Source organism: Mus musculus, chromosome 19 (genome assembly GCF_000001635.26).
Source record: "Mus musculus strain C57BL/6J chromosome 19, GRCm38.p6 C57BL/6J".
NCBI lineage: Eukaryota > Metazoa > Chordata > Mammalia > Rodentia > Muridae > Mus > Mus musculus.
This window is the reverse complement of record NC_000085.6, coordinates 16,350,102-16,377,274: the sequence shown is the minus strand read 5'-3', so window position 1 is coordinate 16,377,274 and position 27,173 is coordinate 16,350,102. Positions and strand designations below refer to the sequence as shown.

Genomic DNA, 27,173 nt, shown 5'->3' with positions numbered 1-27,173 from the left:
AACAGAGGGCATGTCCGAGTCAAGTCACTCCTCAGACTCATCAGCAAAAGGGCACAGAGCCTTGCAACTTCTTCCTCTGCCAGCCACTGCTTTTACAGCTGTGTGTGTGTGTGTGTGTGTGTGTGGTGTGTGTGCTGTGTGTTGGCATGCTATGGCACAGTATATGTATACAGGTCAGGACAACCTTCTCTTTACACTGTGAAGTAGAAAGGCTTGGTGGATTGTTTATCTTCTGAGCCATCTTGCCAGCCCCCCAATAAGTAGTTAAAATTAACTAATTAAAGATTTCCCCCTTTTTGTTTTGGAGAAAAGGGTCTCTCTATTATGTTGGCCTTGAAATATAAGTAGGCCAGGCTGGCCTTGAACTCTCAGATCTACCTGTCTCTACCTCCCTGTTGCTGGGATTAAAGGACTGCATACCATACCCAGCCAAATCTCACAATTTTAGATAAACATGGGTGAGTCGTTACTTCATGCGTAAGGAACAGTTTCAGCACATACATTTACTTATCTCTCACATAAAGGACACGCATGCCCTTAAATGCATTTTACTGTCTACATGCCTTTTACAGATCAACACAGCCAGTGGTAAACTCTACTTTGTTACTTTTTTGAGACAGTACTGCTGCTGTGAAGTACATGTTGGCTTCAAACTCAGAAGCTTCCTGCTCCAGCTTCCCGAGTGCTGGGATTATAAGCATGTGCTACTGTGCCTCGCTTACATTTTAACACCTGCAGTTTATAGTCTCTGAGTCACAGGACTTTACGGAAACTTAGGTTTTATGGATTGAAAATTTCAAGACTAGGGAAGACAGAAGACATCTAGGAGAGCCTAAAAAGTAGCAGGTGATCTTCCTGTGAGGGTTCCACAGGGACTGTAAACTACGATGAGGGAGCCCTTCTAGACAAGGCTGAGGGACTACATTTTAGGAAAGAGTCCGGCTATTAGTATGCTTTCCCTGTTATTATTAAATATAAAACAATCACTAGGTATTAGCCCACCCTTTTGGGCAGATTTCTGCAGGTCCACGAAGATGTACTATTTTACTGTGATGATAGAGACAAATAGATGATGATCCTATAAGAATTCCTAGAACTGTACTAGCAATTATTAAGCCCTTTACAACCAGACTGCTACTAGACTTCTCTGTGATAGGAATGCTTCGGTGAGAACTCTGCCAGTCTCCACGTGTTGCGAGTTAATTGTTTCTGAGATAGCAGGCAGGCAATCACAACTTAGAACACATTCCAAGAGGCTGTAAAACAATTAACCAAAGCTCATGAAGGGGACTAAGGATTTATTGTAGGTGCAAGCACAGAGATAAAATATTGACTGGATTTATCTACACAAAACTTCAATAATAACTTAGTCACAAAAATTATGATTTTTTAAAAAATTCTCCATGAACCTATGAACCTTGTGACAGATAATGAATGTCTAGTCTTTATGGGAGCAAATGTAAACATCTGTTATAAACTTCTCATTCAATTTATGTTTGAACTTTTAGTGGACTTTTGTAAAAAAGAAAAAGAAAAAAAAAGATGCTTGGAAAAACCATCTTTTTATGTACCTAGAAAAGGTACAAAAACTTAGGGACGATTACACTGCATGGCATTACAGCATCAGAGCAGGAGGAGAAAGCAAGATGAGAAAAAGGGCACCATATTGTTGCTCCTCCTATGGGACTGCAAACCCCTTCAGCTCCTTGGGTCCTTTCTCTGGCTCCTTCATTGGGAACCCTGTGCTTTGTCCAATGGATGGCTGTAAGCATCCATTTCTGTATTTGTCAGGCATTGGCAGAGTCTCTCAGGAGACAACTGTATCAGGCTCCTGTCAGCAAGCTCTTGTTTGTGTCCGCAATAGTGTCTGGGTTTGGTGATTCTCTATGGGATGGATTCCCAGGTGGGGCAGTCTCTGGATGGTCCATCCTTTCGTCTCTGCTCCGTACTTTGTCTCTGTAACTCCTTCCATGGGTATTTTGTTCCCTGAACTAACCAGTAGCCCCAGAACTCCCTGGGACTAAACCACCAACCAAAGAAAACACATGGTGGGACTCATTGCTCTAGCTGCATATGTAGCAGAGAATGGCCTAGTCGGTCACTAATGGGAGAGGCCCTTGGTCCTGTGAAGGCTCTATGCCTCAGTACAGGGGAAAGCTAGGGCCAGGAAGTGGGAGTGGGTGGGTTGGGAAGCAGGGGGTGGGAGGAGGGGATAGGGGGAAGGGGTTTTCAGAGGGGAAACTAGGAAAAGGGTTAACATTTGAAATGTAAATAAAGAAAATATATAATTAAAAAAAGAAAGAAATCTACAGAGCATAGTCTGACAGATTTTCCCCCCTTTTATTTCCATTAGAAGTAAGGGCTCCCAATGTCCCCAAGCAGGTCATTTCAGGGACCCAGTGCTGGGCTGGAGAGATTGCCCTAGCAACCCCCTGTAGGATTGGTGTGGGACTTGGGGCTCAGTTCACACTTGAATTTAACCATAGAGGCAGGAGGCACCTTGTGCTCCCTGTCCAGGGTCTAACTGCTTGCCTTGAAGGGATGCAAACCAGAAAAGACGCAGTTCAGGCTCGTCCCTAGCAGCCCATTCTGGAAAACTGGAAGGACAGAGTGAGTCTTTCTAACAAGTGGGCTTAACCCACACAAAGGGCTATATTCACCCATTAGACAGGGCTTCTCTAAAAAGCCACAGTGTAGCTTTTTAGAACTTTTCTAAGGTAATCTCTCACCTAGGGGCACTGCTCCTTCCTCAACCCACTGCACCCTCTTTGACCTTTCAGTGCTGGGGCCCACTTTTCTCCATGTTGGGGGCCTGCCTGGCCTGAAATGGTTTGAAGCTGCACACAGCATTGGATATAGAGGTAGCTTTAAAGACTGATGGTCTCTGGCCTTCTACCTCTCTGACTATACTGAATGCTTGTTGATAGCTTCTTTAAAATCCTAAAACCTTTCTTGCTTATTCTGAGGTTAAAAACTGCTGGCTTGGGAGATTCCACTGTAGCCTAATAGCAAGGGGCTAAGGAAAGGGTTAATCACTAGGGCTTTTTCCTCTCTTGCCCAGAAGCCTCGCCTCTCACTTGTCAGGCAGGACTGGAGGTTTAGAGCAATAAATTTTTATTGAACCAAGAGAAGAGAGTCAGGCTTGCAGGAGGAAAATCCTTTATACAAAAAATATGAATAAACTCACATATATTCATATATACACATTCATACTTATCTGTTGGGCCCAACAGTCTATCTAATCAATTTACATGCTTACACACATACATCCGTACTTACATATGCATATGAAGCAAAAGCCCAGGCGCCAGTGCAGAAAGCACTCAGTTATTCTGAATAAAAAGTAAGCATAGAGAAAAATGTCTGCCCTTTAATTGCTAAATGAATCAAACCCAAATCTGTAAGAAAAAAGCTTTGTCCTTTTTAGTAAGACTAAGCCTCCCTCGCCGTTAAGAAAAGACTGGTTCAGTTCCATGGTAAAGAGAAGCCTGCCTGCTCTTTCTGCTCGCTGCAGCATCTTCTCTGTTCCTCTTTCTCCATCCAATGTCCCAATGGATGGAGCAGTGTGTCCGAGGAAGCACACAGCTCTTCCTCTCTGTAGTTTGTAAGGACAGGAGGGTCAAGGAGAAATGCAGTGTGGACAATGAGGGAAGCACTGAGTGCCTGCTCACTCCTAAGACAAAGCAGGCTGGGCAGGGGCGGGGGTGGCACACAGTCTCACAGCCTCTTCTTAGGTTTTTAATAGAAACTGCCCAAGAGGATCAAAGAGGACCCAGTACAGGCTTCACTGTGGTGGACAATATTCTGCGCTAACTAGTTGCCATGGCCTCCACCTAGCCCCAAGGAGCCTTTCTATCACTTTCCCTTCAGCTAGTACTTCTGAACTCAGCTGTGTAGCTTTGAATGCTGGAACGGGGCACAAGAGACGGAAGCCACCTGCTAGGGTGGGGGTGTGCCTGCTCTTTCTTCCTTTCGGGGTCACAGAGAAAGGCCATGTGCTTGGCCACAGATGTCTAGACTCTATGAAGCCACCATGCAGACATGGAAAAAGGAAGTTCCCAGCCCACACTGTAGTAGTCAGCCACAGCTGTCTACTCCTAGTCCTGGCCCTGCCTGTCTGTCATTGCAGCAAGAGAGTGTGGCCAGAAATCTCATTCCTTGGTTGAGCCCTGCTTAAGGCCACAAGGATAGTTCTTACCCCTCATCACTGTAATGCTCTGTAATGTTTTCTCCTAATACATGACTGCTAGCCGCAGGCTAAATAAAGTACTAGTCCTAGCCTGACACTCACAGCTTGACACTGCCTGATTCACAGACCAACCTAATCCGAGCCTCTTCACAAATGTTCTCCTCCATATAGAGATCCCGTGTCACTGCCAGCTTACAGTGCACTCTGTTGACCCACTGACCCATAGGAGCTCCAACTTCTAATCCTTCAGGCCCAGGTTCCGTGGCTTTTCCCACACTTCTCTGGGCCTCTGGGTCTTCCACCTGTTTCCGGCTGGATCCACTGTGCTGGTAACAGCCCCTGCCTGGAACTGCAGGCAGCTATACCACTACAGGACTCACGGCTCACATGGATGAAGGAAGGATGTGATGGGAATCAGTCAGACCAGGATCAAGGGCGACTTTGGGTTGAAGCTTGACAGAATGAAAGGCTGTGAAGTGTGAATGTGAAGCAGAGGAAACACAAGCTCCAGAACCTGAAGGGGCCATGCTCCAAGTGCACCATTCCCCAGGGCTTCTGACTCCAAGAACCTGTGCACTAAAGAAGAAAAGCCTCTGTTTGGGTTACAGAGGCCATTTTCTCCTTATCTGCAGTGTATACTGGGGACAAGCATGGTGCAAACATGGTAGGCTCTATGAAGAACACACACATCTGTATGGCTCCAACACTAGGGGTCCTGTTGTAACTAACCACTCAGGTGCAATATCCAGGAACAGGCCAGGGCATGTTCACAGGGCCCTAGTCCCCTTGAAAGCCGGTTTTCCACAGGCTAGAGTCTGGTCCACGTCTGCATAAAAAGTTCCTGAAGGGCCTAACCCAACGGCATCTCACGTCTGTCCAGTGGAGCTCTGCTGCTCATGGGCAAAGGCTGCATTTTCCGATTCCTCGTCAACACGCTGGTGCTTCTCGCTGTCCAGGCAACAAAACTAAGCTTGGAACAACACTTTCAACAGCCTTTCCACCTCACTGCTCTGTCACCAATACACACACGCTCTTTCTCACAAACCAAACTACCAAACCAGACCAAGCTGACAACAGGATCCTTAACTCTTTCAGATGACACAATCTATAGGGAGGAAGCAGAGTCCTGGGTGCATGCTTGTTGCCATGGCGTGGCCAGGTCACCCCATGACTCATCCCCATGTGGTGGTGTTCAGAGGAATGACAGAGCCTTTCTTGTGTCTGAGGGAGAATATAGACAGCAGGGGGAGAAATTCTCCACTGCAGCTTTCTCCTCCTGGATGTTTGTGGCCTCAAGATTGCTCCTATGAAGAATAGCTTCCATGTTCAACTGCATGCAATAACCCTGCATCCTGTTCAGCTGTGTGTCATGAACAGCACTTCTGAGCACTGCAGCCTCCCCACCTGAGAGACCAGATGACCAGGTCCCGGGATCTTAGCTTTTCTGTGTTCCTTCAATCACTTGCTGCCCGAGTCAGGTCAAGGCTGGACTGTGGCATAAGTTACCTGCCTCCTTGATATTTTGCCAATTTTAGTAGCATGATAAATCATATAAATTCTTCTTTTTTTGGGGGGGGGTTGTCTTGGAACTCACTCTGTAGACCAGGCTGGCCTTGAACTCAGAAATCCGCCTGCCTCTGCTTCCCAGGTGCTAGGATTAAAGGCGAGCGCCACCACTGTCAGGCACTCATATAAATTCTCAAGTAGTGCTTGTTCCTACAAGATGCTGAAGAAACAAACGTGTAGAAAATCAGATCCCCTCCTGCCTGAGGGCTGCCGGTCATCTGTGAGTTGTTTACAGCTGGGGTCTGTTGTCAGAAGCAAGAGAAGCCGACAGGAAGCTTCTAGGCTATAGTGAGGCCTCCCAGTATCTGGAAACCATGGAGGGTAAGTGGTCCACAGTGTCACCTCCTGATGCCGGAAACACATGGATGTGAGGTTTCTAGTCCTTTCCATTAGAACACTCTAAACGAGGTCAGACAGACAAGCAGATGCACAGACAGAATGTACACAGGAGGATGCTCATGAAGCAGATTGCTCAGCAAAAGGCTAAAATAGTTTACAACACTTTAAAGAAGTCATTAACCCTGACCTTCAGAGGTTAGGGCATTCGCCAGCCACACACTCATTGTCTGCTTGGTCACAGGTGTCCTTCATGAACTGCCCATGACAGAAATACCACACAAGGTACCGTTTTTTAATCTGTACCATTCTATTTAGGAAACTGGAAAACAAGGTCATCAAAATAAGAGGATTTTATGCTTTGGAAATCCAAGACAACATCTTAAGCATCAGCCTTAACTTCTAACTGCTACCACAGACTTTGTTATTTCTTTTCATATTTCTTTTCATTTTCATATTTCTTTTAAAATACTTATATTAATTCTTTGAGAATTTCATACAATGTATTTTGATTATATCCACTCTCTATTCCTTCTTTAATTCCTTCCACATTCACCTGCATTTCTCTACGTGACCCCCTACAACCCTGCAGTATTTGTTTTTAATAATCCAGAAAGTCCAGTTTGTGCTGCCCATGTGCTCATGGGAGTGGCCATCTCTTCCAGTGGCAGTGGACCTACTGGAACTAAAGTCTTCAGGAAAACCAATAAGGTTTACTATTTTAAAAGAGCAAAATCAAATTATTTACTTCACTGCTGTATGTAAAAACTCATGACAGTGTAAAATCTGAAGCAAGATCATTATCATCTGCAGCACATCAAACAGACTCATTTAAAAACCCAATTCTACAACAAGGAGCCATGAGGCCATCCATCCCTTAGGTGTTTGTTTCCCTTCAATCTACTGTCTACCAGATCAACTGAGGCAACGACTCCAAAGACAGTGTAAAGCCCCACAAATGCAGCATGCATGAGCAGTCTTGCTGAGTATCTTTCCTCCTTTGAGTATTAAGGATAAAAGCTTGGCTATGTTTGTTACTGCATCTCCCTCTGGCAGAGCTACACTGATGGGGGTGGGGTGGGGTGGGGGGTGGGAAGATGTCCAGAAATTCCTAAAATCTGTGGTGTTGCAGTGGCAGTGCTGAAGGGCCAGGACTGGGAGCTGGGCACTTTACTTTGAGAGTGACTCTGCTGTAAATACTCTGCATGACCTTGGGCAAGGGGTTGAACCTCAGTTTTCGTGTCCTAGTTTGTGAATATAGAACAAACATAGTACCAACCTGTGATCCAGTCACACAGGCAGTCATAATACTGGGGTTAAAAACTATCACATGTCAACTCTTCGTGACACCATTTACTTACTTTGAATACCTGGATCACAAGGAACCAGAGAACTCTTCCAAGACACACGCTTATTCCCCTCCCCCCCATGACCTAAAATTTAGGCACACTTGGCTGCAAGGAGCTGGAAAGTTACTGAGACCTCTTACCCCTTTGCCCAGGCAGAGAAAGGATGCTTCTGAGATTCTCCACATGTTAAAGTGGTTATCTTCAAAATTTCAGAAAATACCCACCCCAACTCGGACAAAACCAAGAAGTTGACAGGCATATGACATTAGTAAAGGAGCAAGGACAAGAAACAACTGCTTCCTTAGCCACCCCCTTCTGCTACCCAAATCAGAAAAGAGGGGTAGAGAAGACAGGAACACCACGTCCAGCTGGACACACATGGCTTCCTCAGTGATTTTCCTAGTCTTTGCAAATCTCTGCAAGCAACTATTCGAGATCAAATAAGGTGTGCTCTTCAGGCCTGAAGACAGCTCCAGAAAGTTTTCATATGATAGCTCTGTACCCGGATCAGTTTATTCTGCCACCCAGGATGTGTAGAGAGGCAAAGGCACAGAACACATTTGCCTATTACCCCAAGGTAAGGTTTTAAGCAGAGATGAGGTGACAATACGGGACCTGTATAAAGTAGAAGAAAATCAGGGGGAGGAGGGAGAGAGGAAGGGGCTGGGAGTGACAGAGATGTCAAAGAGAGACAGAGGGGAGCAGAAGGACACAACAGAAGAAACTGAGCAAACATGTGACTTTCTCTGGTGCAGATGCACAGTTCAGTCACATGACCAAACAACAGCCTCCTTTCAAAGTCTATCTTACAACACATTGGTCTTTCAATTTAACAGGCACATATCCAGCCTTTTAAGATGACATGTCAGTGAGCTACAGTTTATCTTTAATTTCTCCACGAAGCTTCTCTTTTCTGATAGCACTCTTTACTGGAGTGGAGTGGCGTCAGCTCTTTAACATCCCGTGCACATATGCTATCGATTTTCAAGCAGCTGATTGTCCCTCCTATTCATCCTGTTTCCCATCCACACCTGTTATTCTGTGCCACCATCTGGGGAAGTTGTTGCCAATTCTAGAGAGACCACCACTTTCCCTCTAAAGTAATTGTGCTTCATAATCCAAACAACTGTCCCCCACTACCTTTAAAATATCCTCCTGTCATGCTTCAAAGTTAAATCCCCTTCCACTACACAGCAGGAGCCTTTAGTCCCCTGACCAGTATTATTGGGAGATTCTTTTATTCAACATTTAATGACGATCAAAGTGTTCTACTTTCAAGCCTTGGAGTTGATAGCTATAGTTTGCTTCCAGGAGCATTAGTGGGAAGTCATACGTTTCACACCATGATGATAGACCTTTAGAGCTTAGTTAGAACAAAATCTTATTCAGCATTCCAACCTATCTGAAATTCTTTGGGTCTCTATTCATATAAAAGATACTTCAACAAGTGTCTCCAGATGCTGCCCTGAGCCAGTCATTAAAGAACCACAGCTGTGGACCTATACAACACGGCCACCTGAAGGGGTGGATTCCAATCTTTTTTTTTGGTTTTTCGAGACAGGGTTTCTCTGCGTAGCCCCGGCTGTCCTGGAACTCACTTTGTAGACCAGGCTGGCCTAGAACTCAGAAATCCGCCTGCCCCTGCCTCCCGAGTGCTGGGATTAAAGGCGTGCGCCACCACGCCCGGCTCGGATTCCAATCTTGAAGGGCAGTAGACTCATTAGTACTGACTGTGCCAAGAGACCAAAGGCTGATTTGGCTTCAAAGTATCTGCTGCCATTTTATCCTAGAGCAGTGGTTCTTAGTGTGTGAGTTGCAATCCCTTTGGGTGTCAACCAACAGTGTTTGCATATCAGATATCCCGATTTATGATATGATTCATAACAGGAGAAAATGATAGCAACAAAAATAACCTTAGGGTTGGGGGTTGACACAACATGAGGAACTGCATTAAACAGGGTCGCAGCATTAGGAAGGTTGAGAACCACTGCCTTAGATGATCTGCCTGAAAAATACTTCACTTGCTGAAGTCCACCTCTTCGATACACTTAGACAAAATCAAAATAGACAACAAGGAAGAAAATACAGGTTCCTGGAGAGCTCTGTGATTTTTCTTTTCCTTGAACATGAGGAAGACAAAATGAGTTCTCCATGCTGGCAACAGGGCCTCACTCAGTGACATACTCTGACGACAGCCGACCCCACTGGAATTGTGCTGAACAACAAGCAGGAAATGATAGAATGGTAAATTGAAATTGAAATCAATGGCTATTGAGCCACAGAGTGCAGCTCTCCAAGCTCTTAATGAGGACGACCCAGCGGCTTTCTGCCAGAGGTACGCAGCTCCCACGCCCCAGGCACGTGCAGACGTGCTTAGCACACGGCTCCCCCAGAACTCCCATCCACCCTTCCAAATCCCCTTCCTCCGAGAGTACACCCGGGGTGCAATGCCAGGGCAGAGGACATGAGTGGTGAAAAAGCAACAACACACTGCACATTTCGCAATTTCTCTCAGCAACAGCAGGTTTATGGCTCTAACAGACTGGCTCACCCACAAGTCCTCTCTTTTTGTGAACTATCTGCTGACTTCTGTGGGTTTTGCTCTTTTTGTATGGATCTGTTTGCATTCCTAGTATGCTGGAGTCATCTTATTTTTCTTATTAGTTTGCCACTTTGCACATTACACGTTAATTTACTTAGACAAGACTTAAAATAATACCGAAGCACCTCACCTCAGCACTGCTATGCGTCTCTAACCAGAAAGCAGCCCCATTTTATTGTAAAACTGTTTCCTAACGGGCCACTCTCAAGGTCAGCTCGGATGCCTCTCCTAGCTAGCTTGGGTATGTAGCCACCACAGGCTGTGACAGACTCGGCACAGGGTGATCCCTGCACAGGTGCTGCCAGCCAGGAGCACAGCTTCATTTCTTTGCCTGTCTTGCTGATTCTATGTGTGATGGACAGTAACGTGGCCAAACTGAGACTGTGCATAAAGGGAGACAGAAACAGGCTTTGGAATGTCGACGAAGGATTACAGAGAACAGGCTTCAGCCAGAAATTCTGGGTTCCCTGAAAAGGACATAGAAAACCTATTATATAAATATCAGAACTTCAGACTGAACCTGACAAATTTTTTACATTCCTGACTTACTGGCATGGGGCAGTCTAAGTCAGATGAAATAGCTGGAAGTAATTTAGCACAATATGTTTTATTGTCTCAAAATGCTTTTAGGGGTAGGTCATGATTCAGAAATGTGAAGTTGGCTGGTTCTTTGGCTAGCTGGATGGGGTGATATCAGTGGGGTGAGAATTTGACTTGCCGTGTGTCCAAAGAGATAAACTTAAGAACTCATATGGATGGTATCTTCATGCATATGCACATTTCTCTGTGTGGATGCAGCGTACAAGTGGGAGTCAGAGGACAATGCTGGGGGAGGCAGTCATTGCCTGGACAGTTCTCCTGTCCCTGCCTCCCATCTCCCGTGGTGCTGAGATTACAGACAGGAGAGCCACATGTGGCTTTGTGTGGGTTCTAGTGTTTGAACTCTTCCACATGCTTGTGCCACAAGTGCTTTATCTACGGAGTATTCTCAGGCCTGTTCACTGAGGTAGCATTGGACCTTGTTCCTCCATCATCTTGAGGTTCTTTTTATTCACTCTGTGTCTCTTGCCCTTCATTCTAGCCTCCACAGACTTCAGGCATATGATTGTAATTTCCACTAAACCAGGCGGTAAGTAAAAAATGATAAATGAGGAAAGGAATGAGAGTAAGTTTGGCATTTGGTAAGATTCAGGGGTGCAGATGAACAGATCAAACAAGAACACCAGGAAGGAAGGTGGTATAACCTTTTGGCTTACAAGGGTTTTCAAAAGAACACATAACATGTGAGAAATATAAGCCCTTAAACGAGTCTGGCATGTTCTATTCCAGAGTTATACTTCTGTATAATAATGACTTGATACAATAGGGTCTATACTGTTACAGGTGGGGCTGGATTTGTCCTGGGGGCCAATAAATCACTATTCCTTGTTTTATGCACAACAGCATGGAATTTCCTTTTTAAAGATTTATTTATTTTATTTTATTTTATATATATGGCTATTTTGCCTGAGTGGATTTCTGTGTACCATGTGCACACAGTGCCTGGGAGAGTCAGAAGAGGGGATTGATGCTCTGGAACTGGGGTTATGGAGAGCAGCAAACTGGGAACTGAACCTGGAGCAAGCACTGCTGTGAACTGTGGAGTACTCTCTGCAGCCGGAACAGCAAGGAATGCTCATACTAACTTTGCTAGGTGAAGAGACTGGTAAGAGAACAAGTTAAGAGCTGTATCCCAGGCCAGAGAAATGGCTTAGTGGGCAACGAGCGCGCTGCTAAGCCTGGCGTGCTTAACTGGAAGGAGAAAAGGGACTCCTACAAGCTGTCCTCTGACTGCCACACACTTGCCGTGATCCATATAAACACGATCAATAAACACATGTGAAGAGAGAAGTACGTTTAGTAGGAAAGTAGTTTCAATCACTGGTAACATTAATTTGGGACTGCTTACTAACAGTTCATACTTAGGAGACATAATGTATAGTGAAGCGCAGGCAGGTAGAAAAAGCTTGTGTATAAATGTCACAAAATCTTTAAGCTTTAACTTTGCTGTCTTCTATTTCATAAGTCTTCCATAGAATTCTGGGTTTTTCAAGAAGAACGAAGACCAAAGTGTGAACACTTTGCCCCGTCTTAGAACTGGAAACAAAACACCCATGGAAGGAGTTACAGAGACAAAGTTTGGAGCTGAGATGAAAGGATGGACCATCTAGAGACTGCCATATCCAGGGATCCATCCCATAATCAGCCTCCAAATGTTGATACCATTGCATACACTAGCAAGATTTTGCTGAAAGGACCCAGATATAGCTGTCTCTTGTGAGACTATGCCAGGGCCTAGCAAACACAGAAGTGGATGCTCACAGTCAGCTATTGGATGGATCACAGGGCCCCCAATGGAGGAGCTAGAGAAAGTACCCAAGGAGCTGGGGAGATCTGCAACCCTATAGGTGGAACAACAATATGAACTAACCAGTACCCCCGGAGCTCTTGACTGTAGCTGCATATGTATCAGAAGATGGCCTAGTCGGCCATCAGTGGAAAGAGAGGCCCATTGGACTTACAAACTTTATATGCCCCAGTACAGGGGAGCGCCAGGGCCAAAAAGGGGGAGTGGGTGGGTAGGGGAGTGGGGGACTTTTGGGATAGCATTGGAAATGTAAATGAGGAAAATACCTAATTAAAAAAAAAAGAAAAAAAGAGAATTCTGGGTTTTTTCCTTTGAAGGACTATGGTACCTATTTTCTAAGGATAAGCGCTTTGAATCATTTGTTAAATCCTTAATCTCAGGGTATTGTATATATTCAGGTATTGTACACACGGAAAAAAAGCCTTTCTAGTTGTTATAAGCCACACAGTTGGCATTAAAATCAATAAAATTATTGCGAACTAGTCCTTATATAAAGATGAAGACACACTTTTCATGCTGCCTAAAGCTACTTTAAAAAAACGATCCATGGACTGCAAAGACGATGGGGTGGGGAAAGTGCCCACCATGTACACGTGAAGACCTGAGTTCAAGTTCTCAGAACCAGCATGGGTGTATTTGCAGCATTCTAGCATTCCTGAGCATGCATACCATGTATGACACATGTACACACATGAACACCAACTCTACAGCCTTCTTAGTTAGTGAGCAACTGACTACTAAGAGTCCATGTGTGGACTCACTGTCCCGATTCAACTTCTCTATGTTTCCATACCAGCTGCCAACAGAATGAAGGGGCCAAGGGAAATAGCACTCAACTCAAGCCCTTAGCCGTGGAACCACTCAACAGTGCGTCGGTGGTGCTGGGGCAACTGTGACTGGAGTCTGACCTGCAGGTCCCAGTGACTTTCTCTGTCCTCCCCGCATAGCTGTTATTCTGACAGCACACAAAGTCCCCGCACCATCAGTCATTACACTTACTACTTGTTCAAAAAGTTCCTTTTAACTCCAGCATAATAGGTAATGTCCACATGACAGTGATTAATAGGAAAGGTGGAAAATGTATCACAAACCTTATGAGAAACTACACTTGGACCAAAAAAATTATCAAGTATGCCCACAAATTATAAAGTGTTAATTTTAAAAATTCAAATATTTTCTCCAGAGTTGCTTTTACTATTGTGAGAAAATTTTACTCATGGATTTTTAAAAAAAGATTTTAAATAAAATAGTTTCTTTTCTAAAACATGTGCCTTATTATTAAATTGGGCAGTCAGATAAAACAAAACAACAACAAATCTAGAATACTCATGTTCTACTTGGCATAAACACTTGTGCTCCTGATGATCAAAGGAGTGGAGACTTTTGTGAAGCTAAGAGATCTGAGATAGTGCAATGCAAATAAGCACCTGTCCACACCGCCAACAGAAGCAGCAAACAGCACAGAACAAGTTCCTCCAGTCCAGGAATGGTGGGTCAGGTATCATAAAGTAAGACTTGAAGGAAAACATCAGTATACACGCAAACACCAGTGATTTACCTGGGAAATACTTGGGCAAAAAAACAAAGAGGAGATGGGGGACAACTAGCTCATTGATAGCTTGTGCAAGGTCCTGGCTGCAATCAAGTATCAGTGTATACACACACACACACACACACACACACACACACACACACACACACACACACTCCTCGACCAAACCAAACCAAACCAAAGCAAAAGCAGATGTAGCAGATGTACAATCTGACCATATAAAGTGCCACTACAGGCACCCAGTAAGTGCATGGATTATAGACACAAAAGAGCCTATCAGATTTTTAAATCACTGGGAGTAGGGCTGAGGAAATGGCTATGTTTTAAGAGCACTTGCTGGTTTTCCAGAGGTCTGGAATTTTGGTTCTCATAACTTATGTTTTGCAACTCATAACTGCCTGTAACTCTAGCTTCAGGGTATTCAACACCTTCTTCTTGCTTCCCTGGGTACCAGCACCCCCAACCCCTAAAAATGAAGTAACTGTTAAGACATCCAGACAATATAAATTGGTGGGGAACTATCTGAACATGTAAATACAAATGTACTAGAAAGAGAAAACATATAAAGAAAGTTCTAAAAAATATTAAATGAAAATTCTTTATAATGAAATGTTTATGTTGAAGTTTCCCCTGAAGGTAAGGTTAGAGGGAGTGGGGTATGTGTGTGTATGTTTGGGGAAGTAGTAGTGGTGGGAGAAAGTCTGTGCCACAAAAGATCATCCTCTAAATGCCAGAATTATCAGGTTTAATAATATTATAAAACCATTCACAAAAAACAAGCCACATATACTGAGAGGAGGAACTGTGGATCCTGAAAGGGAACATTGGCCAACAAGAGAATAATGCTTTCATAATGTTTTATATCTGAAAATTCTATACCCAACCAAACTATCAATTAAGTGTGATGGGAGAATATGTACACAATTGCACATTGATGGGATTTCCAAGCTTGCAAATTTTTGGACCTTTCTTAACTCAGAAAACTACAGGCAAATACAAGTCTCAAATAAAAACATTAAATCAAAACAGAAGATAGATAATATAGGATCCAAGAACTGTGAGCTCAATTCAGGAAAGGCTGATGATGAAATGAGAGCTTATGGGGTGGAGCCTTAGGTTTGAAATGACACGGCTTCAAAGTCAGTGTTATTTTCTTTCCCCTATTTAGCCATGGTGACACTTAGCCATGGTGACAATATCAACCTTAAGGGATTAAGAAAATGTTATTCCAAATGTAGGGAACATGAGCAGACTTGAGTGAACCTGTGTTGAGAGGCCTCAGCTCTATTCCAGTGGTGAAACCTTCCCCAGGTGAGGTTTGGAGGATAGCAAAATCTTCCTCTGGTCCAAGTGGGTGTGTTGATACTGTGTTCAGAAAGTGACCACTGTAGCTTCCTTCCTCAGTTAAGGCTGCTTCTGTCCAGTACCTGCTCCTACCTAGATTAGGTCAACCTGCCTCCTTGTTCAGGTTATAAAATAACCTTGTCTTCTTGCTCAAATGCACAAATAAACATACTGAGTTTCTGAGGCCTGTGACTTCTCCAGCCGAGAGCTCAGATCACCAGATTCAGTATTTTCTGTGTGCCTGTGTTGTTTGTCTTTCTTTCCTTGACATTCCCATCAAGGTCCTGAGGCTGTGCAAGAGCAAGGCACAAACTCTTTAATGTTAGTGAGCATGCCTCAAGCTTAGATGAAACAGGACCACAAGGTATAGTGAGAGGCACTTAGGAGAGCTTGGTTGTTAACCAGGCAAGACTTGTCTGTCTGTCCCAGTTTCCTAAGAGTCCCACTCCACCTTACTATAAGATGAAAGGATCCTGTGACAGAAATACTAGTAAGAGTCAGTATCTTCAGCTATTTTTTCAAATAGAAGATTTTATTACTCACCTCTTCATTTAAGCCTGCATCTACTGCAATTGAAGTAGCATCGTTTTCTAAAGCTGTCATTTCTAAGGACTGGCAATCTAAATCCAAGGCAATGAAAACACCATTTAATTCAATGGCTTAGGCTTTCCTAAAATGACCCTGGATAGATTCACTACTGTTCTGAGAAATGGACAGCCATTTTAATGCTCACTCCCCCAGGTAGCTTTTAAGGGAGAGATGAAAGCTTTGGAGAGAGCCTTCTTCCTAAGTATGTTCTACAGTAAATGTGAGGCGTAAACTGCTTCCCATTAAAACATCCACAGGAGTGGTCCTCAAAGAATGGGGCATTTCACCCCAGGGGTTCCTGGCTACAAACTCCTTTCTTCTGGGTAATGGAGCACCTTTGACGTAAACAGACTCTAAACATCTAGTAGATCCTTAGGATTCTCTTTTATCATTGTTTAGGGTCTTCCAAGAAGGTACTGAGATCTGTGGATGCTTGAAACTATATAAATGGTGCAGCAGTTTTCAGGTAACCTGCACATCCACATATTTTAAATAATCCCTAGAGCAACTGTATCATTAACACAATGTAAATGCTCTCCGAATAGTTACTTAAGTAACAGCATCAAGAACAGCTTGTATATCAAGACCCCCCCCCATTACTAAATACTTTCCATCTGTGCTGTGTGAATGTGGATAACAAACCTGGGGTACAAAAGGCTGAACACACTTACATAAAGTTATGACAAATGATAATATTTTTCTCTTGTCACTGGGACATGTCTTCCAGATCAACAGCTGTTGGGTAACTGTACTACATACAAATATGTATTTTAGAGAAATGTTAATACATTTCTCTAAAATAGTGTTTTCCAAACTATTGGTTATGGTAAAATATAATTAATATAAAATTAGTCTCCCAGTATGGCACATATTTATTCTATTCAATTTCACTGTGTTCTCCACAGATATTCCAGTCTTCTGCATTGAAAGCATCTGTCACAAGAGCTATAACACTACCTGGGAAGAGAATGCTCTCCTGCCACCAGAAGCTCCCTACACTCTGCTAGCTAAACAGCTACAACCCCATCCCAAGCGCTGCTGGACAGCCCTGGAGCAACAGTGGTGGAGGCACTTTCCCCTCCCTGCTCGTGCCCTTTCCCCTTCATTGAACCCTTCTGCTGGGCTGGGCCAGAGGTACACTGACAGACAGATCAGTAATCAGCCATCATCAGAGAAGTGTCCCCCTGTAGTAGCTGGAAACAAATATAGAAATCCATAACTAGACAATGAACAGAGTTAAAAACCTCCAACACTCAGTCCTAAATGGATGCTACCACCAAATCCCTCAGGGGTCAGGAGGACATCATGGACACAGGCCTTCTCAATCCAGCACGACTGAGGTATCTAGGAATTCACGGGGACGATAGGAACATGCATAGGGATAGGAACATGCATAGGGCCTGCAAAGGTCCTAATGCTGAGATGGGAAAGTGAATGCAAGCCCATTCTAACCCAGAGGCTATCTCCAACTGATACCAATTGGCAAAGGAAAAAACTGTTTCCTCCAATGGAGTCTTACTGGGTGCATACCCCACATTTAAGGGTAGGCCCCATGCGCAGTAGTAGATGGCCAAGACAAAATGAACTCAATGGTATTTTGGAGATTTTCTGTCTCATAATGCTTTGTCTGGGCTTGCTTGCTTCCTTTCTTTCTTTAAATCTTACAGGTCTTTTACTTATACATTATGGCTTTTGGTTTTGTGTTATGGCATTTCTGTGTGTTTGAATGTGTGTCTCTGCATCTATGTTTCATGTGCTTTTTCTTCGGCTTTTTTTTTCCTATTTGTTTTGTCCTATACTGCTTTGTTCTTATTGTGTGTGTGTGTGTGTGTGTGTGTGTGTGTGTGTGTGTGTGTATGTGTATGTGTGTGTGTGTGGATAGGAAGGGGGAAAGGACCTGGAAGGAGTTATGAGAGGGAAAACCATAATAACAGCAATTTATTGTATGAAAAAATCTATTTTCAGTAAAAAAGTAGATGGCTGTGTGGCTTTCGTAATTGAAGATGTAAGGCTTCAGGTGACCGTGTACAAAACCTCCGAATGTGGCTGTTACATAACCAGTAAATGAACAAGCAGGTCCTATGATCCCCATGTAAGCAACGTATATGCAATCTTTTAAGATAGCTGAGTTTGTTTCGGAAAACACAGTAAGAAAAGCCCTGAGCACTGGTTAGCCAGGATAGGCGGACATTCTAATGGGAGTAGAGGGCATTTGGGGTGGTTGAGCAGAGGCAGCCTGCAAACCTACACTGCCCCACTGTGGCCACAAGCAGTAGACCTTGTAAGAGACAACGGTTTTTCTTTCTTGGTAATAATAATTATAAATAAGACCTTTTACTTCCTGTGATTTCAAGTTGATGGCTATTGCCAGGACAACTAGGCAGAGCAGCAAGGAACAGGGGCTTCATAAGAAACTCTCCTACCAACCAACCAAGAAAGCCAGATTACCCAACTGAAGTTACCAGAAACTGTGGCTTGTCAAGGGAAATGCTCAAATTAATCTGAAAGGACTAACTTGTCTTTTAAAAGCTGGCTGCAGATGTGTCAGGCTGAGATAGACTCATCCACTACAGAGAGCTTGGAAATTCCCTCCTGGAGACTGCACGGTAAAAGACTTCTCTAAGAGGCAGGTAAAAACCTCACTGCAAAATTAAGTCCAACCCTCGGTATCACTTGTCAGTCAGTCCGTCTGACCGGTATTTCTGCGTGGAGCTGAACTGTCAAGCGGTTAACAAAGCTGAATATAGAGAGGTCTCTGGGTGAGGGGACAGCTAAGGTCCCTGATAAAGGTGGCAAGAGCATCCCATTTACAGTTAAAGGGAAGCTTGAAGGTCTGAGGAGAGAGAGTCAGAGGAGACCCTGCTTCAGGGTCTCTAACCACTACGGTGCACCTCACTCCTGTAAGGGCAGGAAGTGCAGGAAGCAGACACCTTGTAAACATTTGCTAAACAAACAAATGCAGCTGCCAGGTTGGGAGGGTTGACACCATCTGTTTGCACCCAAGCACCAAGGACTGGAGGTGGCTGGAAGGGTAGGTGTGCCTAGATCTACTCTGTCCAGATTAGATACCCACTTGCAGCTTGCGCAGGCCAAAGCCCATTAGTGGTTTTGGCGAAGCCAAGACTAAAACTCAATTTCTTGCCCTTGCTCCAGGGCTTCTAGTTTCCTTGGTTTGTTAGATATATTGTCTCTTGTAGTTCTGAAGTATTTCTGAAAACTCACTGAATTTTGCCTTTTAAATTCAAAGTGTTTTTAAATTTTGTCAAATTTCTCTATCTGCACTCTCTTAGGGCAAGCTGTAGTTGCTTTTCTTGAGGACTTTTGCAAATGAGGGAGGACTTGAGACTGTCTGATCTTGAAGTCACACTGCTCAGGTACATTCTTGCTCGTCTGTGTACTTGGGGTTGCTATCCTTCCTCCTTACAGCACAGGGCGGCACTGAGACCATGATAGCAACAACAGAAGCCACCACAGTCAGTCTTGAAACATCAGTGTATCAGAAGGATTAGAAAGTTCCCCAGACAGTGGAATGTCTAATGATATTAAATAGCCTTGCAGACTTACTGAATGGAGCTACAATTTCCTAATTTGAAGCAACAGAATTTAAAAAAAAATGTGAAAACTCTTGTCATGAGTTTATCTTTAAGATCTTTTTTTTTCCTTAGCTATTGGGATTTTTATGTCAGAGTGAAGGGAGATTTTTTTCCCTTGAAAGCAAAATTTTAATCTTTTCTTGAATCCTCAATGGTTGAAGAAGCATGGAAGGGCCAAGTTAAAGGGGCATTTGGGAGAGCATGCTAGCAGCTTGCCGCTGGCAAAGCTTACATGCACTGCCTAGGGTCAGCCAGGACGGCTGGGTGTTTCCCAGCATTGACCTTACTGCTATAGAAATGCTTTACTGTCTATAGTGTCTCTCTGAGGGAACCAGAAGTTCCTTAGAGATGGGGATGGTGTCTTGCCCACTAGAGTTCCACACCAACAGACCAAACCACAGTCACCAACCAGTTCCTAGGATGCTCCTTCCATAGGCCTTGACAAAACAGGTACTTCACACGAATCAGCTCATCTCAACTTTAACCTCGCTTTAACGATCCCAGGAAACAGAGCAAAAAGGCTGAGCTGTTCCCGTGCTCCTTCAAAACTCTGTTGCTAGCCATGAAATACTTTATCAGAATTTTGGTGGCAGATACAATGTGGTCCTGGGTGTGGCCAAACAAATGAATAGGATTTAGAGGGGAATAGAGTCCTTTACAGGAAAGATGTGGAAAACGTAACCGTATAGATTTATGAGCAGCTACAATTACAGACGGCAACCTGAGCAGATCTCATCAATATCCATGGAAGGCTATTCACCGTCTAAACATGTTAACCCCTCATCTACAACACAGCAATCACTTTGTACCTGTTTTAAGAAGGTGCTTGGATGAATCCTCATATAATATAAACCCCATAGATACCTGTACCTCATAGAAATGATATGATTCCTAACTTGAATATATGAAATTTGAAATGATTTAAATGATTCAAAATCTGAAACACTGAATACTGACATAATTTGAAAATTCTCTCTGACCTCATGTGAAACACTGCAGTCAAAACTCACTAGAAATGTTATATCAAATTGCCTTTATGCTAACTATATATGTTTATACATTATAACAGTGGACCCTGATGCCGGAAGCAGCCCAGCGACAGAGCACAAAGCTGTGGGCTGGATTCCAGCACTGCAACAACAGAACAACAGAATCGGAACTGCCAACAAAATCCAAAATGGACAGGAGATTTGGCTCAGCAGTTAAAAGCATTTGTTGCTCTTGCAGAAAACCCAGGTTCAGTTGTCAGGACCCACAGGGTGGCTTACAAGCATCCATTTCTAGGAAATCCAACTCTGTCTTATGAACACTGAGGTCACTACATACATATACTGCACATACATACATGCAAGCAAAACTACTCTTACACATAAAATAAACCTAAGAAAGAATTAAAAAATGAACCCCAAACACAAGACTAAGAGTCCTGAAATGTAAGACCCTAAGGAGCACTCAAACCTTTACATATGTAACAACGCCAATATGTAACTTATAAACCTAACACAGTAAGACGGTAAAAAGAACAATAGTGTAATAGAATGATTGTGGCAGCAATAAATAAGCCATTGCTTATTTATGAATATTTTATTTAGAATTTCTGCACCACAAAGAAGAGCAAATAACTGAAAGCAGAGAACAGAAGTCACTGCTGACTGATGGGGTCCTCCAGGCTTCATTTGGAAACACTCAGGACGCTTCCTACCCCTGTAAGCGAGAGCACACACACACACACACACACACACACACACGCTGGCTTTCACTGTGCTTCTCAAAGCTGTTCCCTCATAGCCTCTGACTGCAGCTTGCTAAGTGCTCTGGCTTCTTCACCAACCAGAGGTTAGAGTCTAAGATGTACAGGCTGAGCTCACACCTGCAAACTAACATTGCCCAAGACCTGGTATCCAACTATTCTCATGAGATGGAACCTAAGAGTTAGGACTCTGAGCACATTGGAAACAAGCACATTGGAAACACGTTACACTCTTCCAGTAAGTGAGGATCTACCTTCACAAGCACAAGAAACAAGGCTTTAGCTTTCATTTACTTGCTTTCTTTCTTTTGACAAGGTTTAACATTTCTACTTCTGTGCCAAACATTTAAAATCTCAAGCTCAGTGCTGTTCCCTTGACATTGCTAACACCTGTGGCTAAGATGGCCACTCTTCTTCCCACATGCTATATCACTTGGCAGTTCTAGAGTCCACAGTAAGCAGACTGGGCTCAGGCATGTGCCCATTCTTCAACATATGTCCCAGGAAACATGTGCAAAGGCCACAGGCATTTTGTTGATAGCAGAAGAATGAAATGAAGGAAAGGTGAGTGTCTGAGGCACTGGTTAGACATGACCAGCAGAGCTCAGAAAAGGGGAGTGGGGCTTTAGCCTGCCTTTGTGTTTTTCAACTACTGTGTACTGTGATAACAGCATATTTGTGACTCTATAGTTGCCGATACCCCTCTTTTGTGACGCGGTGGCCTTACTGTAATACAGAACTATCAAGGGACTATGTTTCTGTTTTAACCCCGGCAGTGGACTATGGGGCTGCTTCAGACGGTCCTCAGTGGCTGACTACAATTTGTTTCACGCTTTAGCAGGAGCGGGATTTTGCCAACTGCAGATAGTTCTGCGAATGTGTGATGCTCGGAATTCTGGGGGCTTTTCAGAGACTATATAAATGTTAGAGCCCGAGTAGGTGTATGGGTTATAAGTTGATGCTGGTTTCAGTTTGTTAAGTTGTTGTGTGCAAAGAAGAAGAAACAACAACAAGAAGAATCCTGAGAGCAAAGATCAAACTTGCCCTAAGGAACTCAGCACTCCTACTCACAGGAAGTAGTCTAACAATAACATTGTCCCTTCCCCTCTATCCTTTCTGTCTGTCCAATCTAGTGTTAGGGGGCTGTAAGGATGGAGGAAAAAAAAAAAAAAGAACCCACCAAGTAGCCAAAAGCCTGGCTACAGCTTACCATTTGTGACGATGCTAACTGACACACTTTCTAAAAGGCAGCTCTATGTTTTGAGAGCAATTCCTATGGTAAGAACAAATTACATGCATGACAAGGCAAATAAACTGAGCAGGACTCAGTTACGATTCAACAGACAGGCAGATGTAGTGGATGCTATGGGGAACCTTGGAAACATGGGCAGCTGACTTAGGGGAGACAGATGAGAACTGTGTAGAAGTCAATAAATGATCAGCAGGGCAAGTTGCTTTGGAACACCTACACAAATATTCTACAAATGAACTGCCTGTAACAGGTCATCATAAAACAATTGCATTTTTTAAAAAGGCTTATAGGTTATTAGAAATGCTGATACCAGTGAAAGTTGCAAAGTTTCTAAAAAAGTGATTTGGTAAGTCAATTTCATCTCATGCCAGAACTATAATGTGAGTTTCTATCGATTTTATGATCAAAAAGGGGAGAAGGGAGACCCCCTGAAATAAGAAAAGCCAAGTGAGTCAAGTTTCAAGCTTTCAGGCAAGAGTTTATATTTAAAGTGTCCACTTTCATTAAGTCATTTCCCAAGATTAATGGAAAAATTAGTGGAAATTTGATTTCCTAATCTGCATTTAAGGGTTCTTCAAAATACATACATACATTCATACATACATACCCTGAATGTATCTGCAGCTTCCTTTCTCAAGAGACAATGCTACACTAACAGGGCCTCTCATGCACTCCAGACTCCCTGGGAAGCTAATATTGTTAATAGTCAGCCTGGCATAATGGGTAATGGGATCAACCACCAGATGGGAACAAAAGCCCTGAACCAGACTACTATCAGCAGTGGGACAATGGAAATGGACTACAGCTCAAGCCTCAGAGGTAATTTCTATGTCAAATATTCTACAGATGTCAGTACTCTGCCCAAATTAACATAAATGGCTTGTCTGTTTGAATCTTTGTTGTTGTTCAAACAACTTGAAAATTTATTTTCAGCTGTATGAAAACATTTGATGCTGCAGTTAGGGCACCACCTAGTGGACATTTGTACAACCTAAAAAATGGCAGAGTAATTAAAAGTTACCTTTACAGAAGTGACCATTTACTAAAAAGAAACAAAATCCAAAGGCCAAAGGACCAGCTCATCCCCTCTTACTTCACTTGAAAATCTTTTTCCTGTGACTGAGGGCTATGAAGTCTGTTAACTACTGCCCTGAAGAAACAGTGACTTAAGCATTGATACTATGCTTGAAATGAAAATACTTGTAAATTAAATATCTGTTAAAGACTAATAACTGGAGCTCATGGAAACTTTCTACAACTCAACAAAATGAAAAAAAAAAACCCTACCTGATTAAAAATATGCACAGGATTCTAAGAGGGAAACTCATAGCTATGAGTGCCTTCAAGAAAAAACGGGAGAGAGCACATACTAGCAGCTTGACAACACATCTAAAAGCTCTAGAAAAAAAGGAAGCAAATTCACCCAAGAGGAGTAGACGGCAGGAAATAATCAAACTCAGGGGTGAAATCAACCAAGTGGAAACAAGAAGAACTATTCAAAGAATTAACCAAACGAGGAGTTGGTTCTTTGAGAAAATCAACAAGATAGATAAACCCTTAGCTAGACTCACTAAAGGGCACAGGGACAAAATCCTAATTAACAAAATCAGAAATGAAAAGGGAGACATAACAACAGATCCTGAAGAAATCCAAAACACCATCAGATCCTTCTACAAAAGGCTATACTCAACAAAACTGGAAAACCTGGACGAAATGGACAAATTTCTGGACAGATACCAGGTACCAAAGTTGAATCAGGATCAAGTTGACCTTCTAAACAGTCCCATATCCCCTAAAGAAATAGAAGCAGTTATTAATAGTCTCCCAGCCAAAAAAAGCCCAGGACCAGACGGGTTTAGTGCAGAGTTCTATCAGACCTTCAAAGAAGATCTAACTCCAGTTCTGCACAAACTTTTTCACAAGATAGAAGTAGAAGGTATTCTACCCAACTCATTTTATGAAGCCACTATTACTCTGATACCTAAACCACAGAAAGATCCAACAAAGATAGAGAACTTCAGACCAATTTCTCTTATGAACATCGATGCAAAAATTCTTAATAAAATTCTCGCTAACCGAATCCAAGAACACATTAAAGCAATCATCCATCCTGACCAAGTAGGTTTTATTCCAGGGATGCAGGGATGGTTTAATATACGAAAATCCATCAATGTAATCCATTATATAAACAAACTCAAAGACAAAAACCACATGATCATCTCGTTAGATGCAGAAAAAGCATTTGACAAGATCCAACACCCATTCATGATAAAAGTTCTGGAAAGATCAGGAATTCAAGGCCAATACCTAAACATGATAAAAGCAATCTACAGCAAACCAGTAGCCAACATCAAAGTAAATGGAGAGAAGCTGGAAGCAATCCCACTAAAATCAGGGACTAGACAAGGCTGCCCACTTTCTCCCTACCTTTTCAACATAGTACTTGAAGTATTAGCCAGAGCAATTCGACAACAAAAGGAGATCAAGGGGATACAAATTGGAAAAGAGGAAGTCAAAATATCACTTTTTGCAGATGATATGATAGTATATATAAGTGACCCTAAAAATTCCACCAGAGAACTCCTAAACCTGATAAACAGCTTCGGTGAAGTAGCTGGATATAAAATTAACTCAAACAAGTCAATGGCCTTTCTCTACACAAAGAATAAACAGGCTGAGAAAGAAATTAGGGAAACAACACCCTTCTCAATAGCCACAAATAATATAAAATATCTCGGCGTGACTCTAACGAAGGAAGTGAAAGATCTGTATGATAAAAACTTCAAGTCCCTGAAGAAAGAAATTAAAGAAGATCTCAGAAGATGGAAAGATCTCCCATGCTCATGGATTGGCAGGACCAACATTGTAAAAATGGCTATCTTGCCAAAAGCAATCTACAGATTCAATGCAATCCCCATTAAAATTCCAACTCAATTCTTCAACGAATTAGAAGGAGCAATTTGCAAATTCATCTGGAATAACAAAAAACCGAGGATAGCAAAAACTCTTCTCAAGGATAAAAGAACCTCTGGTGGAATCACCATGCCTGACCTAAAGCTTTACTACAGAGCAATTGTGATAAAAACTGCATGGTACTGGTATAGAGACAGACAAGTGGACCAATGGAATAGAATTGAAGACCCAGAAATGAACCCACACACCTATGGTCACTTGATCTTCGACAAGGGAGCCAAAACCATCCAGTGGAAGAAAGACAGCATTTTCAACAATTGGTGCTGGCACAACTGGTTGTTATCATGTAGAAGAATGCGAATCGATCCATACTTATCTCCTTGTACTAAGGTCAAATCTAAGTGGATCAAGGAACTTCACATAAAACCAGAGACACTGAAACTTATAGAGGAGAAAGTGGGGAAAAGCCTTGAAGATATGGGCACAGGGGAAAAATTCCTGAACAGAACAGCAATGGCTTGTGCTGTAAGATCGAGAATTGACAAATGGGACCTAATGAAACTCCAAAGTTTCTGCAAGGCAAAAGACACTGTCTATAAGACAAAAAGACCACCAACAGACTGGGAAAGGATCTTTACCTATCCTAAATCAGATAGGGGACTAATATCCAACATATATAAAGAACTCAAGAAGGTGGACCTCAGAAAATCAAATAACCCCCTTAAAAAATGGGGCTCAGAACTGAACAAAGAATTCTCACCTGAGGAATACCGAATGGCAGAGAAGCACCTGAAAAAATGTTCAACATCCTTAATCATCAGGGAAATGCAAATCAAAACAACCCTGAGATTCCACCTCACACCAGTGAGAATGGCTAAGATCAAAAATTCAGGTGACAGCAGATGCTGGCGAGGATGTGGAGAAAGAGGAACACTCCTCCATTGTTGGTGGGATTGCAGGCTTGTACAACCACTCTGGAAATCAGTCTGGCGGTTCCTCAGAAAATTGGACATAGTACTACCGGAGGATCCAGCAATACCTCTCCTGGGCATATATCCAGAAGAAGCCCCAACTGGTAAGAAGGACACATGCTCCACTATGTTCATAGCAGCCTTATTTATAATAGCCAGAAACTGGAAAGAACCCAGATGCCCCTCAACAGAGGAATGGATACAGAAAATGTGGTACATCTACACAATGGAGTACTACTCAGCTATTAAAAAGAATGAATTTATGAAATTCCTAGCCAAATGGATGGACCTGGAGAGCATCATCCTGAGTGAGGTAACACAATCACAAAGGAACTCACACAATATGTACTCACTGATAAGTGGATACTAGCCCAAAACCTAGGATACCCACGATATAAGATACAATTTCCTAAACACATGAAACTCAAGAAAAATGAAGACTGAAGTGTGGACACTATGCCCCTCCTTAGAAGTGGGAACAAAACACCCATGGAAGGAGTTACAGAAACAAAGTATGGAGCTGAGATGAAAGGATGGACCATGTAGAGACTGCCATATCCAGGGATCCACCCCATAATCAGCTTCCAAATGCTGACACCATTGCATACACTAGCAAGATTTTACTGAAAGGACCCAGATGTAGCTGTCTCTTGTGAGACTATGCCGGGGCCTAGCAAACACAGAAGTGGATGCTCACAGTCAGCTAATGATTGGATCACAGGGCTCCCAATGGAGGAGCTAGAGAAAGTACCCAAGGAGCT

At 43.0% G+C, this 27,173-nt stretch overlaps 1 protein-coding gene across 1 annotated transcript in view; it reads right to left on the bottom strand.

The window, feature by feature from the left end:
• Gnaq (guanine nucleotide binding protein, alpha q polypeptide) overlaps window positions 1-27,173 on the bottom strand; it is a 255,837-nt gene that overhangs the window by 11,246 nt on the left and 217,418 nt on the right. The window lies entirely within an intron of this gene.